General features: G+C 40.0%; 1 protein-coding gene across 8 annotated transcripts in view; it reads right to left on the reverse strand.

Moving 5' to 3' along the window:
- The window catches only part of hoxc11a (homeobox C11a), a 93,872-nt gene that overhangs the window by 50,583 nt on the left and 29,433 nt on the right, over positions 1–13,856 (reverse strand). For 3 of the 8 annotated variants that reach the window (XR_006825904.1, XR_006825905.1, XR_006825903.1), the window contains exons 4-5: positions 1,633–1,733; positions 955–1,054 (exon numbers count right to left, since the gene is read on the reverse strand). The exons of 2 other annotated variants lie outside the window; for them this stretch is intronic. The gene's annotated coding sequence lies outside the window, so the exon portion shown is untranslated. Of the gene's footprint in view, positions 1–60; positions 1,055–1,632; positions 1,734–13,856 lie in introns of those variants that run through there. 3 more of the 8 variants (XR_006825902.1, XR_006825906.1, XR_006825907.1) reach the window with 2 other exon arrangements.

Genomic DNA, 13,856 nt, shown 5'->3' on the forward strand with positions numbered 1-13,856 from the left:
CAACCATTTGAACAAAAAAAGAGCCTTTCCACATGATTGATGGCATGAAAGGGAAACTCCTGAAGTAACATTTTTTAATAAAAAGATAAGTCACATTTTTGTGGACATTCAGCGCAATATTGCCACTTTCTCCAACTGTACAATTTTCTAGAGTCAAGAGGTCCAAATCACGAGTTCTTACATCTCAGAACAAAACAATAAAAGTCCTCAAAAAACAATACTCACTTTTTCCTGTACCTCCATTTTGTTTTTAGAAGAGCAACACAACATGCAGTATCTTTGTGTCCTGTAATTACCTACATTGCACACGTTAATATATTGAATACACTGAAAGTGAACATTACACCTTCAAACCTGTATATTTACTGTAAACACTATATGCATTGCCTTCTGTAGAACTGGTAATGTATGTATGTAAACTTCTGTTTTCTTCACTGTACTATGAGTATTTTTAAAAAGAATATTCTGTATATTTTCCATTGGTTTCTTTGTATGCTGACTTTGAGTTAAACTAGTATCTGTCTCTACTTTTTAAATGTGTCTCATCATACTGCACTGTTCTTACTTTGCACATGATTTATATACATTTTGCTTTTCATTCTATACTTTAGCTTATGTGTTCCGGTGTTTCCCCCATTTGCTCTAGTATTCTGGTATATTTTTATGTTCTATATCCATGTAGAATTTGCTGCTTTAATGACCTACTTTCATGTTCTTACTCGTTATTTTAATGAATTTTACTTATAGTAAATCAGTCTTCCAGAAAAATGTACTTCTGGTTTATGAAAGTTCTATTTCACTAAACAATTTACATCAAACTTTTAGGTACTCTCAGTCCAGCTGAGTCAGCCTTGCTGAGAAAAACTTCCAAGTGTCTACAGCAGATTTTACATCCATTTTATGACTAGAAGGCAAATAAATCCTGACTGTTTTTTCTCCCCCTCTTCAGCTTACCTCTTAATCCTTACTTCCATGCTTTTGCTTCTTCTCTCCAATAGATGCAGAAGTTAAAACAAGCTTGCAAGTTCTCCTCCTTTGCCACTGATGTCCTGGGCTGTACATTTGAGGAGGAAGACTAATGATGTTTTATAAAAGTAAACTTAGTATCCAGCAAAACTATAATTTTAGTGAGAAAGTGTTTTAGGATTTAGATTTACACTTGCACAGAAAACTGAGTATATAGAATGCATTAAAAGTCAGCAAAAACTCACTAAAATGTTGTAATTCACTGGTTAATGCTTGAGGTCAGTCTCTGATTAACAGTAAATGGAGAAACTCTAGAATCTCAAATAAGGCAAATCAACAACATATTTCTAATACAGGAGCAATGTAGAAATAAATACAAAGCTGTATCAGACCATCTAAATAACACCCATAAAGAGACAAAGAAAAATGCATGGCTTATGATTCCCACTGATGTTCTGGTAACTATTCTGAGACTTTCAATTAAGCTACACTAAGAACAGTAAGCCTATGCTTCAGGTCATAGAACAGAGGAAAACACAAATTACTGGTGAAACCTGTATTTATTTGAATGTACTGACACTGGACTTAAAAGTATTACCAAGTGTGCAAATTAGAGGTTTTTTAATGTCCTAAAAGTGTGGTTAAAGACAGATCAGATGCCGTTACCTGCTGGATGTTGATAGGAGATGTAGATCTGGGGGATGTTCAAACATAATGCGTCCCAGCCACCCATTACTACCCTGAGCCTTCAGCAATGACAGCAGCAGCTAAGTAACAAAAATAAAACAATCATTTAAGGAGAATATGCTGTTTAACCAGATCTTTTTATAGAAGTGAATGCTTAAACTAAAGTTAAAACATGAAGACATGGGAAACAGCATAAAATTAAGGATATCGGGTAGTTTCAGCTTTACAGATACCACTGGCAACAATGCGAAGAAGAGGGGCAACTGGAGCACTATGACTAACAAAACAAATTTAAATAACAATAATCATATATAATATACTGTAAATAACTTGTATGGATTACAGAACATACAGTACATTTTTACAAACTCGCAAATCGCTTTACACCAAATAGATGACAGCAAACCTGCAGCATCTAAATAAGGGGAATGGGACACTTCTGTTTTCCTTCACTTGCTCAGTAAAGCACACACCGTGGTGAGGCATGCTCATGTGCATTTCTACTGTGTCCTCACAGCAGGGGGTATGTTGATCCAACAATATGGTATATATGGTTCTGCTTGACAGTGGAACTGAAACCCCAAGGTTTTGCTCTTAAAGCAAAATGACTGGTTCGACATATGTGGCCATACAGGCAACCAGATAAAAGTGTCTAAAAATCTTACTACTACTACTTTTAGTAGTTTTGGAGCTCCTCTCTTAAGTTTGAGCTGCTCTGATATGGATGTTTGTTTCACTTGAAGGTTGCTGCGTTTACATTTTTCTAACAAATACAAACCTCGCTGTTTTCTGACCCCTACTTTTTGCTGTGCCATCAGAGCTGTAATAACGGCCCTTACTGTGTCAAGCCATCGATAACACAAACTTTACACATTTAAATATAGCTACACTGGCGTCATAGAAATCACTGCTGTCTGTCGGTATACCACTTTGGCCCAAACTGAAATATCAAACTATTAGAGGAGTGCTGTGACATTTTCTAGAGAGATACATGGTCCCCATAGAAAGAAAAACACTGACTTGGACGTTCTCTCAAGCCACCGGCAGGTTAACACTGTTGTTTTTAATGAAATATCTCCTACAAGTATTGTACGAATTGCCATGAAAGTTGGTACAGACACCCATGGTGCATAGAGGATAAAACCCTGACTTTTCATCTAGCACCACCAGTAGCTCAAAGACTTTACTGATGGTGAATGTGGTAAACATTGTATCTGCTAAACCTCAGCATGTTGTCATTGTCACAGTGACACATGTAAGCATGCTGATCTTAGCATTTAGCTCAAAGCACCACTGTGCCTAAGTAGAGCCTCACAGAGCTGCTAGTGTGGCGAGAGTTCCTGTGTTTGTGTCGTGTTGAAGGTGATGTTACAGCAGTTTCATGGGACGTTGCTATGACGATCAGCTAAGAATCCCCCCAATACATTGAGGGGGTACTATCTGCAGTGGAAAGCAAAGTACCAAATACTAAAAGCGAGTCGAGCAGAGCCATACCATGCAGTGGATATGGCTTATAATGGCTAACACTGATTAAAATTGGTCTTCATATAGATTTAGACACTTTTGTTTTTAGTGTATCCGTTATGATTTAAGAGTAATAATTAATTTACGAGGCAACAGTCTATATTTTACTATGTCAACAGACCCACACAAGCTAGTCAGTTTGTCATAATTTCATATGTTTTATATCTTTGTGCCAATCTCTGATTATCTTTATCTATTTGCTTCCGAAGTGCTCAAAAACTTTTACTCCACTTTGGTTACAACATCTGTCCCATAACAATAATCAAGCATTTGTGACACGAGCTGAAACAATTAGAATCAGAAAGACCTGTATTGCCAAGTACTGTTTTACACATACGAGGAATTTGCTTTGGTGTTAAGGTGATACACGTAGACAAACATTCAGTTGACATAAATAAATGTAGAAATATAGTTGAATGATCTATTAGTCTTTTGAAAACATAAAATATGATAAATAAGTTAAACATTTTAGTATTTTTTTCCAAGGTAAAATGGTAAATATTTTCTGGTTTCAAATCCTCAAATGTAAGGATTTGTTGCTTTTCCTTTTAAAAAAAGTAAAGTGAACAATAAAGTAAAGCAAAAATTTGAATATGTCACCTTGAGCTCTCAGGCACTTGGATGGAAAAAGAATATTTAAAAAAATTGAACAAAAACATTGTTGGATTAGTCCAATAGTATGTTAGTTGCAGCCCTATTTGGACATAACACTGGCATTTGATTACACTATGTAAAGATGTATCATCCATTGTAAAACCATTCCAGTATTGTGAGTTTTTAATTTCCTTGAAATTAATTGCATTAATATTTTTTGTTATAACAGCATTTTCATAACCCCTATACAGTAAGGGCAGAAAGGGTTTTTAGATATTGAATGTTATTTTACATCTCAACCTTGAGATACGTATAATCTTCTGTCTTAATGCAGATCAGTGTGGTTTTGGCAATAAAATGAAATCTGACAGGTCACCACTGACAATGTCAAGGCCTCATGCGGCCTTGACAAAAACAAATTTTCGCAACTGTGCTGCCTCAAGTGATCACAGCAAACAGCCTTTTGTATCTAATTCTATGGGAAAGGCGACAGCGCCACTGTTGAAGCAATACTTTGTAATGGTATTAGGAGAGCTATAAAAGTGTCAGAGCCTGTAAACAGGCAATCAGAGAGTGAGCCATGGTCTGTTGCTTTTGCAGGCATCAATCAGTAAGTAATGTATATGGAAGAAAAAAAAAAAACTGCTGGGCATTTGACATAATGTGATAGCTCTACTTTGTTTGGTATTATTGAACAGTAATACTTAAAAGTACTTTTCCCATAAAGGCACAAACATCCCTGTACACAACCAGTGAACCAGAAAAGAAGATAAACCTACAAAATATTTGCATGAAATTCAGAAGGAAACTGAGTGCGTCATCTAGAATATCTTGCATTTCCTTTGCCCATTTCCCAGCAGGTAATAGTTATGAAAGTAACAAATTTCATGTTGCACACATAAAATAACATTGTTTCTTATTTTACTTCCAGCTTTTTGGATATTAAATGATGACAAAGTGATCACATTAAATAAATTATATGTAGTTGCGCTTCTAGTGAACTTTTACTTAAAAATAACCCTATTCAGCTACAAAGAAATGGATTTAGCAAATATGTCATGTAATCGCAGCTTTTTAAAAAAGTTTTTAATCTTTCCATCTGTATTCGATAGTGGACAGATGAGAGTTGTAACAATCAAAACCGGGACGTTGTACACAGTATTTAGAATGCTTATAAAGCCACCAGGACACCCCCGGTAGCTTATTGTGACATCACTACATTGAGATATGATGAGTAAGCTACTAAAATAATTTTAAAAAGGCAGTGATATTTTTAATGTCATTGTTGGGACTTGAAATGTTTTTGCTGGCAATGTCTGTATTTTGATCAGTCCACCACTTTGGTCCAGACTGAAAACTCTCAACCAGTAATGGATTTGATTGCCTATAGTTAGATAGATTGATAGTCTGCAGAGGATGAATCTTACTGACTTTGGTGATCTCCTGAGTTTACCCCGTGCCACCATCAGGTTGACAGTTGTGGTTCAAAGCGAAATATCTTGACATTACCTTGAAATTTGGTACAGATATTCATGGTCCCAAGCATCATCATCAGGTCATTTTTTTTTCTGACCAATATACTGTTTTATCAACAAATACATGCAATATTAATGACATTCACATCAGCCTCAGCTGTACTTTGTGTCTAATGCTAATGTTAGCATGCTAACCTAAGATGGTGAAAATGGTAAAAAACAAAATAAATCTTTAAAAAAAAATAATAATAATCAGCATGTTAGCATTTTCATGCGTGAGCAAATTAGCAGGCTGTTGTGAGATTTTAGCTCAAAGCACTGCTGTGCCCAAGTACAGCCTCACAGATCTGCTTGCGTGGATGTAAACTCTTAATGAGTGACAACACATGACCAGTTTATGGCACAAATGAAATACTTGAGTAGAAGTGCTTTACTATTCTGTGGCGGTAGTGCTATGTGCAGTTGTGTAAAGGATTTGTGTGCTTCCCTGCTCCTCTGACTCGGTGTTCAATACACTTTCCTTCCTTTGTCACCATGAGCTTGCAGAGACAGGGTTGCCTGACTCAGTTTCAGAGCATGTATGTATGGCAGAAAAACCAAGTTTTTCAAACCACCCAAAACAATCTCTGACTAGCCTTCTGTAATGAAGACAGAGTAGCACGGATTGAAAAACTTGTGAAACTAGCCATGCAGTTAAAAAGGTATAAAATTCCAGCTATGTTGTGTCACTTTTCTATAGTATATTTCACCACTGCCCACTGACTGAAAAACAAATTAAATAACAAAGGGGTGTGGGACTGGTGGGTTGTCCATTCTTTCATAAAGATGTTAAATGTCAGATCTGTGACTAAGTCTCTTCCAGTGAAGTGAAATGCAATAAAGATCACTGGGGTGTTGGCCAATGGTCCCTGTGAGCTGCTTTCTTTCACCTTTGTTCATTTCTGCTCCATCTGTTGCTTCTGAAATATTATTTGCTCGTGTGTTAACACACAAGAAATTAAATAATCAAATGATTTGGAAATTTATTTTTGTTAGGCTATTATTTCTTATATGTAACAGGAACACAGCTCCAAGACTCATTAGACGTTCAGCTGCATTACTTTTATTCGAGTGGTATAATTGTTCTTTTGAATGTAAGATCATAATAAGTTCCAGTTTGTAACCAGAGTTAAAAAAAACTGCATCTCAAATATTCTTCTGAGAGTGGTTCCAACCTTCCAACAAACCCACGTGAAGACACAAACAACAAGGAATCTGCAATACAGTACAGGCTAAGACATCAAAAGTTTTATATAAACGCACAATGACTTCAAAATCAAGTCTTAAAACATACAGTGGGAAGTATTTAATACACTGCTGATTTTGCAGGGTTCCTACTTACAAAGCATGTAGAGGTCTGTAATTTTTATCATAGGTGCACTTCAACTGTGAGAGACGGAATCTAAAACAAAAATCCAGAAAATCACACTGTATGATTTTTAAATAATGAATTTGCATTTTATGGCATGACATAAGTATTTGATACATCAGAAAAGCAGAACTTAATATTTGGTACAGAAACCTTTGTTTGCAATTACAGAGATCATATGTTTCCTGTAGTTCTTGACCAGGTTTGCACACACTGCAGCAGGGATTTTGGCCCACTCCTCCATACAGACCTTCTCCAGATCCTTCAGGTTTTGGGGCTGTCGCTGGGCAATATGGACTTTCAGCTCCCTCCAAAGATTTTATATTGGCTTCAGGTCTGGAGACTGGCTAGGCCACTCCAGGACCTTGAGATGCTTCTTACAGAGCCACTCCTTATGCTGCATTCAGACCAACCACGAATTTTCGCCTCGCGACGCTTTCCTCGCGTGAGTACATTCGCTGCAAGTGTTCACACACACAACGCGAGAAGGCGATTTCACCGCGATAAGGTGAATAAACACAACTTGCCATTACTACAACTGTATGAACCCAAAGTAAACATTTTACTGTGATTAAATGGCAATAAACAGATTAAACTGATGCCAAAATAACTACAACATGATGCAGATTTGTTAAACATATGAATTCATTTGTCAGGTCTGCCAGCAAGACAACAACTTCTAAAATGTTTGTTTTCTGAATGGAGTTTGGATCGATCAGGGCTATGCTATGCTAACAGTAAAGTACAATGATAGCTGGAATAAAGTTACAGACATGTTTTCTGAACTCACCAGGTAGGTCAACCTCCTCGCTTTCTTTTCTCCCAGCAATGTCCAGTTTTGTCCGGTTTTTATATAACTATGAAGTCGTATAACGCTAACAACAACACTGGAACCGGATGTGCGCGGAAGCTAGCTGTCGAGAAGCTCCAGTGAAGATAAATCAATGTAGAAATCCCAAAAACTAAAGTAAAAAGCTAATTTAATAAAACCAGTTAACTCCTCCCGTGAGTAAACGGCGTAGTTGTCAGAGCAGAATCCGACCGACTACGGGGGTTTATTTCTCCAATGGTTGCAGCGCTGATCCCTGCTCCTCTCCCAAGTTTAGCAGGTCTCACCCGGCCAGCAGATTTTCAATCCCCCGCTCTGCCTTAGTGTTGTGTCGATCAATGAACATTTCGTTCATAAGACCTAATCGTGTATATGACTCGGGAGGAACGGGTTGTCTCAGTGAGCGATTCGTTCGTTTTCATGCATGCGTGAAGGATCTTGGACTCTTACGTTCACTCGTCACACGGCAGCTGCATGGTCTCCGTCAGCACAGGAAACAGCATTGATTAGTTCACGACTCAACTGTGGGTCTCTAGGTCCGAGTCGTTCATTTGTCACGTGACAGCTACTGTGGAGCAGGAATGAACGACTCGTTCTTCGCTCACATGGGTCCTTCTCAGTCTTTCGTTCATTCTGTAGGCTGAGTGACTGCCAGCGCCGCAGAATGAGAGGCAGGTCGGTTGTCAGGTAGCAGTCACTGGACTGATATTATATAGCTATTTTGTTAATTATGTGACATTTCATAAAGCATAACACTATTACTGCGCAGTGATGTTGTGCTAAGTTATAGTTTTAACACAGCCGTACCGTAACTTTAGTCCTGCTAGTGTTTAACATTACAGCTAACAGCTGATGAGAGTTGTTCTGGGTCCGCTCCACTTCAGAGCCCTGACAGGGTTCTACCTGGAGCCGAACTACCTCAGAGGTCGTCTCCTCTCCAAAACAAACAGACCCGGTCATTAAAACACAGCCACGTAGCAACGTTGGCGTTAGCCCTGTAAACTGCTAAGAGCTGATCCAGGTCCACCAGAGAACGCAATGTAACTTTTCCTTTTTATTTACCAATAGAGCCGTGTTGTTGTTTCACAGCTCTTGACTGGTGAACAACCTGCAGTGTTTGAGAGTGATGTGTTCATGTGTGTTTCTCTGTCTACAGAATCAGGACCTGATGTGGCCAATTCTGCGTCCAGACCTGCCAAACTGCTGCATTCATATAATGTGTATTTCTCTGTTCCTCTCTCTGTGCTGGAGTTCTTTAAGAACTTGGTGGCTTGATCCAGATTATTATTAAATTGGTTGAATTTTAATAAGAGTGTGTTTATTCATATAGTGTATCAAGCTTATTACTTCAATATATTTACTGCAAATCTGATATTAATATTTTACTCATGGATAGTGACGTCAGGCTACTGTATGAATGACCACGTTAGAGATAAAGATAACAATTATATACATAAGCCTTTATATGTCTGGTCTGGTTGTATACTCGGGAAAGATTGTGAAAATGGAAGGATCTAGGCGGAGTAGTGGATTGCATAAAGAAAACATATTTCTGTGTTTTTTTACATGGTTTGAATTTGGTTGTGGGCCCAGGGGGGGGTTATATAATGATGATATACAGTAATCAAGAGGTGAATTTGTGCATTATACTTTTATATTATAATCGCCCACTAGAAGGCTGCAGTGCCGTAATAACCAGCCTAGTTCCAATGAACGAAATGACTCAAAAAAAGATTAGTTCATTTTAATGAACGAGATTTGAATGAAGGAGTCTGTCAAAAGACTCGAACTTGCCATCACTACTCTGCCTGGCCCTCTCCACACAACGCTCTGAAACCTCGGTGACGTACGGACAATCTCAACACTGAGAGGCTATCGCGACTCAGCGTCATGCGACTTCTTCGGTTGAGTTGAAAATATCGCTTCGCTTTTGGTCTGAAAGCACCATTAGTTGCCCTGGCTGTGTGTTTTGGGTCGTTGTCATGCTGGAAGACCCAGCCACGACCAATCTTCAATGCTCTTACTGATGGAAGGAGGTTGTTGTCCAAGATCACGCGATACATGGCCCCATCCATCCTCCCCTCAATACGGTGCAGTCGTCCTGTCCCCTTTGCAGAAAAGTATCCCAAACAATGAAGTTTCCACCTCCATGTTTCACGGTTGGGATGGTGTTCTTGGGGTTGTACTCATCCTTCTTCCTCCAAACACCGAGATTAGACCATAAAGCTCTATTTTTTTCTCATCAGACCACATGACCTCCTCCCATTCCTCCTCTGGATCATCCAGATGGTCACTGGCAAACTTCAGACGGGCCTGGACATGCACTGGCTTGAGCATGGGGACCTTGCATGCGCTGCAGGATTTTAATCCATGACGGCGTAGTGTGTTACTAATGGTTTTCTTTGAGACTGTGGTCCCAGCACTCTTCAGGTCATTGACCAGGTCCTGCCGCGTAGTTCTGGGCTGATCCCTCACCTTCCTCATGATCATTGATGCCCCACGAGGTGAGATCTTGCATGGAGCCCCAGACCGAGGGAGATTGACCGTCATCTTAAACTTTTCTAATAATTTCGCAAACAGCTGTTGCCTTTTCACCAAGCTGCTTGCCTATTGTCCTGCAGCCCATCTCAGCCTCGTGCAGGTCTACAATTTTATCCCTGATGTCCTTACACAGCTCTCTGGTCTTGGCCATTGTGGAGAGGTTGGAGACTGTTTTATTGAGTGTGTGGACAGGTGTCTTTTATACAGGCAACAAGTTCAAACAGGTGCAGTTAATACAGGTAATGAGTAGAGAACAGGAGGGCTCTTATACTTATGTCATGCAATAAAATGCAAATTAATTATTTAAAAATCATACAATGTGATTTAGATACAGACCTCTACATGCTTTGTAAGTAGGAAAACCTGCAAAATCAGCAGTGTATCAAATACTTGTTCTCCCCACTGTATCTAGAAACACTACAGACTGCTTTGTATTTAGGTCAAGTTTTTGGGATCACTGCAGTTACTATCACTGTCTTCTAAAGACTTATTTGTTTTTATGTAATTCTGCTGCGTTACATTATTATTATAATTACTACTACATTATAAACAGCACTAATAAGCCTTCACTTTTCCAGCAGTTGGGGAAACTACAGACTTTTATTAACGGACACACTGTGAATTACACTGCACATTTACTGCCAGGCTGAAACTTACCAATAATATTTTTCTCCACTAACTTTTACCGTTAAGTTCTGCCGCTTGCTCTGTCATTCGCTCAGGCTCACTCTCAGGATACAAAGAAAGCTGCCAAGCGTTGAGTGTCACCATGCTCGCACAGTGTGCAAGTTAAAGTCATTACTTTCCACTCACTCCACTGGCTTCCCATCTCCACCAGGATTGAGTACAAGTTTCCCTCCTCACACATCAATGCATCCATGGACATGCCCCCCCCTACCTCAAAGAACTTATCAACCCACAAAACACAACCTGTTCCCTTCGCTCCACTCACTCAAACCTCCTCCACATACCCAGAACCAGACTCAAGACAATGGGAGATGGGGCATTTTGTGCTGCTGCCCCACATCTGTGGAATGCCCTCCCCGACACCTCGAGGGCACCTCAGTCCACTGACTGTTTTAAAAAAGGCCATAAGACATTTATTTATAGCAAAGCTTTTGGTCCCCTTTAGATGTGTTTTTTTTTTTCTAAAGAAATGCTCATTTTTGTTTTTTTCCTAACCTGTAGCACTGAGATCTTTTGATGAAAAGTGCGTTATAAATAAAATGTATTATTAATATTATTACTTATGCACTGACATTAATGATTGTGAGACATTTAAGTAGGGTGGTTATTCATTCCGCAGTGGTGGTGTGCCGAATACAGGGGAAACACTGGTCTCTCTGTTGTGTGCAAGCCACAGACGGTCCGGGCGCTGCACTTCCGCCTTTTGCCTTCCGTCAACATTACGTTATCAATTAACATCAATAATCCATTTTTTGACATTTGTTAATTGAATCAGAATCTTCCACGTCCGCATTGTGATGGATCTAAGAATCGAGTTTTCTCCCACCCTAGTTGTAACCTTTTAATAGACCTTTAAGAAACACCAATGAAAAAAAAAGCATTGACTTAACATCTATACCTTGCTTGAGATGAAAACCTCTGATTAAAAAAAAGTTACAGACTTTTGGCATCTTGTCATTTGACTGACAATGAGATCTGGTTTTGGTGCAACTCGCCCCTAGGGGGCACTATTTAATCCAAGAAAATTGTTCCTCTATAACCACAAGTAACACTGACATGAAACCAGTGCCAAATTGTTCAGCATGGTCCGCTTACTACAGGCACCAACTTCACCCAAATATACCCATAGGTGGCGCTGTTATTGCACATTAAAGATGTCAAAAAAAATCCCATTGACTTACATGCATTTTATATCTCCATAACCACAAGTCCGATTCACACCAAATTTGGGTCAATTGTTCCCCATGGGGCCCGGATGACACCTGAAAAATTTTGTACAATTCGGCCAAATTTCAATGGGATTTTCAACCAAAGGACATTTTGCCCGATAACTACGCCTCACTACATTGCACAGTCATAAACCTTACGTCTACGTGTTTGGGGGATGCTGCCAATTCCGATGGTATAGGACACGCCTCTGTGCGAAGACGTTTTCATTTTGCGAAATTACGAAAACTGGAAAACCTATTTTAATTAACTCCTCCGAAGCCGCAGGTCCGATCGGCACGAAACTTGGTACGGACCATCTCTGGACTGAGCCGAACAAAGTTTGTAGCGGGAATTTAGATCCGACAAAAAACGGCCCAATTGCAAGCAAACAAATATTTGCAAAAACGCTAAAAACAGGAAATATAACAATATCATCTCTGGCTTGTAAAGGCCGATCACCACAAAACTTGACGACCTTATGTGGCATGCCCCCTTGAGGGGCTGTGCAAAATTTCCTACAGTTAGCCCCTAGTTGGCGCTATTAAAAAAAAAAAAATCCCATTGACTTACATGCATTTTATATCTCCGCAACCACTACTCCGATTGATACCAAATTTGGGACAATTGTTCCCCATGGGGCCCTGATCACACCGGCGTTTTGGTGCAATTTGGCCAAGACGTGGCACTGAAAGCGCAGCTGAAATCTCACTAAATCCCATTAATTCCTATGGCATTTTCAAAGACGTTTTGCCTCTGTTTGGAATGGCCCATCAACACCAAAAGTGGGGACCTCATGCGGCACGATGGCGTAGCACCCGGGCCGACTCGCGCGCCCTCCGCGGGGCGGCTTGTGCCGGGAGGCTTGGACCCCGCTTATAACTGCTTGCAGTTCTAGTTATTTTTAATTGTAGGTAGACAGCCTGTCAGCAAGCTTAAAGGTTCAGTGTGTAAGTTTTAGTGGCATTGGTTAGGAGTGACCTGACAATGTCGATCTTAAAATGTTGGGGAAAATCCCATTCTCAAGGTTTGTACTTTGTCAAGACACTATCCAACACAATGTTAAAGTCATACTGAATCAAGCTAAAAGTTAAATGCTAATGTCAGCATGCTAACAGGACTGCAGTGATAATGCTAGCCTGTTGAGGTTAAATGATCCATGTGTATCCTAGTTTTCAGTGGCCTCTAGCAGGGAGATTGCAGACTACCTTTCCAAGCATGTGCTCATGCTCGAACGGTTGACCCATGTTTTCTCCCGATAGTGATCTGACTCTCATTTGGCCTGGCGGGAGTACATAAAACCTTTGAGTTGTTTTTAATATTACGTAGAGTGTGTGTTGGAATCTGTGGTGTGCTGGGAGCCGGTTGTTTTTTTTAGGTTAATGGACTCCATTTCGTTAGCGGTGGTGTTGCCGTCACAGTTGAGTGCAGAATCAGTAGGCAAGAGGCTCAGGAGCGTGCATGAACGTCACAGCCTACGTAAGCCAATGGGTTTTGTGGAAGATTCGACCATTTCTTCACATATGAAGCAACATAGAGGCTGTTACAGCCAACCAAGAAAGCCAGAAATGGTTCACAAATAGACGCATGTTCACAAATAGGCAAAAAAAAAAGTGATCAATTTCATTTAAAAAATACATATAGCCTCTTTAAGCAGGATACCTTTTGCTAATAAAGTATTGGAAGTATTTAGTCATAAACAAAAGTAGTGACCTGATGATGGTGGTAGAAGAAATATTTAGGGATGGTACAGGGGGGTGCTGTGGGGTTGGTGGCGGCCTTGCCTGATCTGGGGTGGGCTGGGGGGGCGGGGGCTCCCCTGGCGTGAGGGCCCGCTCTTGACCTAGGGATCTGGGGATTCGAGCTTGTGGCTTTTGCTCATTTCTGGGCGGGTGGCGTGTCCCTGGGGCCTGGGGGCCCGTTGTCTCCTCTCCTCGCC

Source organism: Micropterus dolomieu, linkage group LG08, assembly GCF_021292245.1.
Source record: "Micropterus dolomieu isolate WLL.071019.BEF.003 ecotype Adirondacks linkage group LG08, ASM2129224v1, whole genome shotgun sequence".
Taxonomy (NCBI): Eukaryota; Metazoa; Chordata; class Actinopteri; order Centrarchiformes; family Centrarchidae; genus Micropterus; species Micropterus dolomieu.